Raw genomic sequence first — 7,786 nt, forward strand, 5'->3', positions numbered from 1 at the left:
GATTTTAACCAAATTTTATATGCATATTCAGTGGGTCTGAGAATCGGATATAAGTATATGGGTACTTTTTATATTGTTTTTTTTTTATATATTAAAATATAAGGGGACAAACGAGCAAACGGGTCACCAGATGGTAAGCAACTACCGTCGCCCATGAACACTCGCAACATCAGATGAGCCGCAGGTGCGTTGCCGGCCTTTTAAGAGGGAATACGCTCTTTTCTTGGAGGTTTCCAGGTCATATAGGGCCGAAAATACTGCTGGTGACAGTTCGTTCCAGAGCTTTACAGTGCGGGGCAGAAAGTTACGCGAGAAACGCACTGTGGAAGACTGCCACTGATTAATGTGATGAGGATGGTATGTTTTTCGCGTGGGACGATGGCGAAAAGTTGCAGGTGGTATGATTCCGAACAATTCCTCAGAGCACTCCCCGTGATACAACCGATAGAGGATGCAGAGTGAAGCTACATCTCGGCGTAATTCCAAGGGGTCCAAGGTGTTTGAAACACTATACTGATAAGTGTATTTGTTGAATAAGTAATAGTAAATTATTACAACTCGAGACTGACGGCAACCATTGTTTGTGCGACGGGATAGCAATGGACGTTGCCTTGGTGACATACTTATTTAGTCACTTCAATAAAATAATACGGGCGAAATACTGTATATGGCAAAGAAACGTTTGCCGTTGGGGACAAATAGTAATTTCAGTTAATAATAATTACCATTATGATGATGAGATCTTAAAAACCACCGCCTCTTGATTTGTCTGTAACAAAATACAAAACATTTAAGATCAAAATCTTGAGGTACATAGTTAACGACTAGTGCTTGGTTTCATGAGGTTTTTTGACAAGAGCTTTTTGACAAGACAAGAGTTATCACCAGCGCTTTTTGGCTAGACGTTAGCCAAAAAACCTCACCACCTTCCAAACCACAGAAATCAGACATATAATACGTATAGGATGGTGGAAGACTACAGCCTTATAAATGAACTACATGTCCCGCTCGGCTTCGCCCGCGTAAATTAGGAATTTTACAGAAACCGTACATTTTCCCATAAAAAATAGCTTATGTCCCTACTCCCTTCACTTGGTCTACTCTATATCTGTGCTTAATATTGCCATAAAAATTGCTCCAGTAGTTGGTAATTTCTTATATTTCCTCCGTTTTTCCCACATTTTCCTGAGTTTCTTCGGTCGTATTAGTCTTAGCGTGATAATATTTACCCTATAGTCTTACTCGATAAATGAGCTATCTAACACTGAAATAAGTTTTAATACGGACTTGTAGTTCCTGAGATTAACGCGTTCAAGCAAACATACTCTTCAGGTTTATAATATGAGGTAGGTAAGTACCAATAACAGGGTCATTATAGGCTCATAAGTCATAACCATGGGACGATGCATGGTATAATATGGTAGTGATGATGATGACGATGAATCATCATCATCATCATCATCATCATTACTGCCATAATATTATACCATGCATCGTCCATGGTTATGACTTATGAGCCTATAATGACCCTGTCATTCGTACTTTTCATAGTCTTTTAGATCAAGACTCGAGTTTGTCAAGCGATAATTGAAAAAAATCTATACTTAATATTATAAACCTGAAGAGTATGTTTGCTTGAACGCACTTATCTCAGGAACTACTGGTCCGATTTAGAAACTTATTTCAGTGTTAGATAGTTAATTTATCGAGTAAGACTATATGCTATATATTTATATCACGTTAAGACTAATGCGACCGAAGAAACTCAGGAAAATGTGGGAAAAACGTGGGAAATATTAGAAATTACGAACTACTGGAGCAATTTTTATGGCAATATTTGGCACAGATATAGAGTAGACCAAGTGAAGGGAGTAGGGACATAAGAGCTATTTTTTATGGGAAAATGTACGGTTTCCGTAAAATTCCTAAATAACGCGGGCGAAGCCGCGCGGGACATCTAGTAGTTTATATGGTGAAGGAGTACATCAAACTAATATTATTTTGAAATTATGCTTTAATCAGTATCACACATTTTTCAACAAATAAAATATTACACACACTACAATACGCACACAGCACACTCAAGAAGACGACAGATTTGTGAGTGGCAAACATATACATTCGAATTTAATACTCTGTATAGGTAGGTAAATTTAATTCGGGCCCTACTTATGAGGGTGTTTGAAATTCTATTTGCCACCAGGTGCCGCTATGTAGCCTTAGGGTCTATCGTGTCAAATAGGCGTATTATCGTGGCACATGACAGCTATATCGTGACAGCAGTTTGACACGATAGACTTTAAAGCTACATAGCGGCACCTGGTGGCAAATAGAATTTCAAATACCCTCATTATATAATACAAAATATTAGGTATATTTTTCTACCTTTTTCTTCTTTGGGCTACTGTTTTAAAAATATGTTTTATGGAATGTTATGGATTTAAATCGATACAGCTGCGCGCGCGCCGTGCGGGCGAAAGTTGTCAGGAGCGGTGAAAGCGGCGCACGTAATAGGTGGAACGACGGCTTTCTTACCCCGACCTCGTCCTGAACCACGGATACAGAATCGATATATTAGAATCGTCATCATCATCACCCTCATCATAATCAATAATCATCATTTTTAAGTAACAACGGCTTTCATCCCGGCTGTCAGTGCCGATCTCGTCCTGAACCACCGATCGACACAGAAATGATATTTAGAATCGTCATCATCATCACCCTCATCGTATAATCATCATGAGCAACCGTTGCTCATGATTAGACATCGGATTATATGCATTTGCATACTTGCATATGCAAATGCATATTTAAATGGCACTTTTTAGGGGGGTATAACATTATCATTTATATTGGATCATTTCTATGATCATATATAGGATCCAATATATATGATCATTTGATCATATCTGCATATTACATTATCATATTTCATTGATCCTATTTTACGTCATATGTGGTTTCAATAGCCAATGGAGAGCGCTAACGCTGACAGGTATTGACGTCAGGGTTACTAGATCTCAGAGAATTCGATTTGTCAAAAGACATCGTCATTTTTAAATATGGCTTGTTTTTTGTTATTTCAGCAAGATTATCCAAGTATATAATTAGAAAAATAATTACATTACATTATTTGAAACATATTTACGAACAAGAAATTAAAAACTCTTTTTTATATTAAATAACTGGCAACACCTATTTCTATGACCGTATTGGATCCAATCTCTCAGCAAATGTCAAAAATCTATGATGAAGGAAGAAATGAATCATTTATGTCTATATTACATTATCCAATATCATTGACTCAATGATCTCGGATCCAATATATATGATAATCTAATATCCCCCTTAGGCGTTAGTGCATATTTTGGCAATTTTCTTGCCCTTGTAGTGTCCAAACTAGCTATCATTACACACACCGAGACCACAAAATAGAGGTACAAACCCTCTCCATCTCAATTTAAAGGATGCAATACACCCAATAGGTACAATAATATCTTTCTAGAAACAATTTTTTCTTTGTAGTTGGAAAAATTAGTAAAAATTTTGAATAATTAACGATTTAATAAACTTCCATGGGCATTAAGATTGCAAACGGAAAATGTTGGTAGAAAATTATTATTGGTGCTGTATAAGAAATGAAAAATCCTAGATTTGATGACATACAATAGGTATATAATTAAGAAATAAAAAAAAAAACCCGCCAAACAACTTTAAAAAGTAATGAAATAATATTTACTGCCTTTAAGTTCAAATAATTCCTAACTTGTGTAAAGTAATATTTTAGTCCATAATTATAGTTGTCACGGTGTGTCGGGAGACCGCCAAGTAAACTACAACCTACAACCGCCAAGTCGCTGATTATCTCCATTTTGTTCGCTGTGAACTGATCCTTATACTATAATGTTATGTGAAATCTCAAATCAATCATCTACATTAGCGGTCCCCCGACACACCTTGACAACAATTATGGACTAAAATATTACTTTACACAAGTTGGGAATTATTCTAACTTAAAGGCAGTAAATATTATTTCATTACTTTTTAAAGTTGTTTTGCGGGTTTTTTTTTTAAATTTCTTAATTTAATTTATTTCATACTTTTTAAACTTGTGTTGGTTATATTGCAGAATAATTCCTATCAACGTAATTACCATCTATTAATGTCCTTTTCGATGAGGCCGCCAATGCCAAAATCGCCCAAACATGAAACCTCCACTTTGGGTTTAATACGAAGCTCGGTTCCTATAGAATCCAGGTGATGCTGCAGCATGTAAATATTTACCGTCTATCTACTTCTTACTGGTTGTAACAATTAAAATGAGCCCAAAGACGAAACCTCTGCTCTAAGTTGGCGATTAGTTGGATATCCTATTGATTACCAGGTGATGCTGCAGCACCTGGTCAACTTTCCATTAATATGTGTATTATACGTATATTGCATATTCACAAATGTCACAAACTAGAATGAAATATAAAACCCATCAAACGAATACAAGTTGCTAACGGCCTTTCATCAACCAGATAAACCCTGATTGTCCAACACTGAGCAGGCTGATGATGATGAATTATAGCTAAGAACACACTCGATCATGTCAGCTTTCAAACAAAAAAAACTAGATCAAAATGGGTCTATCCGTTTGGATGCTACAATGCCACGGACAGATACACACACAGACAAACAGACGGACGGACACGTCAAACTTATAACACCCCTCTTTTTTGTCGGGGGTTAAAAATTGGCACTAAAAGCGCCAATTTTTTAACGGCACCACCGGAAAACTTCAAAAAATAATAAATTTTAATATTAAGTGACTTTTGATTGTGCATATTTTGTGCATATTTCGGCCATTTTTTCATGCATATTTGCATGCATATTTCGGCACTTTGATCGTGCATATAATCCGATGTCTACTCATCATGATTACCATGCCTATTATAATGACGTTACGTCATTATAATAGGTGGAACAACAGCTTTCTTACCCCGACCTCGTCCTGAACCACCAATCGATACAGACTCGATATTCATTAGAATTGTCATCGCCATCACCCTCATCAAAATCAATAATAATAATCATCATATTATTATATTTTGATATTAGGTTGGGGAAAAAGTTTCTTCGCATTTTATATAAAAATTCAAAAGGTTTTTAGTCTTCCGTAGCCAAATGGCAAATAACGGAACCCTTATAGATTCGTCATGTCTGTCTGTCCGTACGTCACAGCCACTTTTCTCCTACTCTACTATTTTAAGAGCTATATTGAAACTTGGTAGTCTGTGAACCGCATTAAGATTTTGATACAAACACATCAAACTTATATCATCCCTCTTTTTTGTCGGGGGTTAAAAATGTAAATATTTTAGGGGTCCCCGTAGGTACAAGTACAACTGAATGACAACCAACCAAGTCGTATTGGGCAAAATTGGTATATATTAATTACTGCGGGGCTAAAATGGTCGCTTTGAAGAATCATGATATGAATCATAATATGATTCATTTTTCTAAAATCGCAAAATGCAACTCTGCTTGCAATTCATTTCTGTATTTTTGTACTGATTTGACATTTGTCAGTTTGACAGTTTTGACAATTCATTTGCTGAATTGATTGAGAGGAATTGCTAAATGTGACCATTTTAGCCCCGCTCTTACTATCAGAAGGGAATTTTGATTATTTTTCTTTTTTTTTTTAATGGTATCCGGGGGTGGAAGTGGCATGGGGAGGTTTTTCTCACCCAAAATATCCTTCCTCAACCCATGTGAATTGTGATCACCAAAACAACTAATAACAACTAACCTAACGCGGTACGTATATCGGCCTCTATTTAATTTTAATTTTATTCTAGCCGGGGGTTGATTTTTGAGAATAGTTTATTGTGATTTTTTGCTTCCCTTGGCGCCCCCTATATCTCCATAAGGAATTTCAGCTAAATCGGTTCAGCGGTTTGAGCGTGAAGAGGTAATGGACAGACAGACAGACAGACAGACAGACGGACAGACAGACACACTTTCGCATTTATAATATTAGTATGGGTGATTTACAAAATCAATGCTTATGTTTAAAGTATAATAAAACAAGCAAAGTGGCCACTGGCCATCTATTGGTTTTGTAACTAGTACAGTTCATGGCTGAGCACATTTGATCTGCGGTATCCACTGATCCTTTTGTATAATTAATTAATTATAGAAATGAATAATTTCCGGCTTCTTGCAAATAAATAATGATCTTAAAAAAATAACAAATGTTTAAAGTGAAAAAAAATTACATAGTCAGTAACCTTTCGTCTATCAGACGACTCTTTGCCTGTATCTCCTAAAAAAATGTGCATGTAATCGCACTGAGGGTATGTGCGTCACTAAAAGACCCATTAAGTGGGGAAGGTGGAATGGGTTAGGGGAACATACCGAACTATGAAACTCGTGGGATATGCGTAGTCTGAGATACGAAAAAGTGATCTAGGGTTAACATGTGACAAACTACTTACTTACTTCCAAGGATATTATTTGTGTTTGTGGATACTTAGAAATCACTGATATAAATACTTTACAGAATAGATATTGAAGGTAATAGTCTACTTCTTTTTAAAGAGTGATGGTTAAAATTAAATAGAAGAACATCACTTTGCATTGATAGAGGAGCACTAATTATTTCAGCGCCCACTGTGTTTTTGGCCCAAATAGGGGATGTTTTAGTACCTAAAACATATGTTTAGTTAGAGCAACTCAAATTGCAATTCAATTTGAGGTACACTACATAACTCAGTTCATTTTAAGGCAGAAATAATGTTGGTTTGTTTAAAAGTTATTACTGTTTGATTCGGGAAACACAAATCCTATTTATTTTGTATTCAAGTTCAAACCTTTTAGAATTGAGAATTTTTAACTAACAAACATCATTGCATTTTTAAGTTTTTATAAAATATTTCCTGTTGGCTTTTGATATTTTGTTACTAATGTCAATGGTATAAATTATTAAGGTTACTTAGAATCATGATAATGAACATTATCCTTAAGGCAATATTGGATGGTGACAATATTATTTAGGTCTTATACAAATTAGAAAATATATTTGTACACCATTTTGTTCAACATTAAAACATACATTAAGTTTTATGCTTATGCAATGCAATTAAAGTCACTTTATTTAATCTATTGCTACTTCTATAAAAAATTATGCTAAAAGCAATAAAGTTCAATAAAATTTTATGTGATTTCATGTGAATGAAACAAATGTCAGTAAAATCTAAAATATTACCATTTTAGATTTTGCTCCATTTGTTTCATTATTCTTATGTTTTTGTGTTTTGCACCAAAATGTATCAATAGATGTAAGTATGCAAGTAACATGGATAAACTGATAATCATACACACCTTCTGATGTACAGAAGCCAAGTCCTGATCCAACATAATTGAAGTTTCACAAAACCGAATCACACCACACAAACGATATTCAACACAAATCACTAAGCACACAAACCTTCACTCACTGCACTGATAATTTTATCCCGCGATAAGAATACGATTAGGAAAAATTCCAATATCACCTAAACCTGCTTTTTCTTTCTAAACATACACAAATACCACAGCCCACACTACGCCAAGTACGTCAAATCATTTACATATTATTCACTTAAAAACGTTGGCTATGTTATTTGTAACGCTGACGAATTTGTAAGCTAACACCGCATTAGAAAGGCAATAAAATATATAAATCCATCGATTGTTGTTTCCAGGTTTGCAATCACCAATTTTACGAGAAACAAATTCTCCCGACACGTCGTCTCTA

The 7,786-nt window shown here is 35.3% G+C and overlaps 1 protein-coding gene across 1 annotated transcript in view; it reads right to left on the bottom strand.

Moving 5' to 3' along the window:
- Positions 1-7,786, bottom strand: part of LOC121738478 — a 110,874-nt gene extending 103,088 nt beyond the window's left edge. The window contains exons 1-2 of the mRNA XM_042130547.1: positions 7,372-7,786; positions 726-769 (exon numbers count right to left, since the gene is read on the bottom strand). The gene's annotated coding sequence lies outside the window, so the exon portion shown is untranslated. The remainder of the gene's footprint in view (positions 1-725; positions 770-7,371) is intronic.

This window comes from Aricia agestis, chromosome Z (genome assembly GCF_905147365.1).
Source record: "Aricia agestis chromosome Z, ilAriAges1.1, whole genome shotgun sequence".
Lineage (NCBI taxonomy): Eukaryota > Metazoa > Arthropoda > Insecta > Lepidoptera > Lycaenidae > Aricia > Aricia agestis.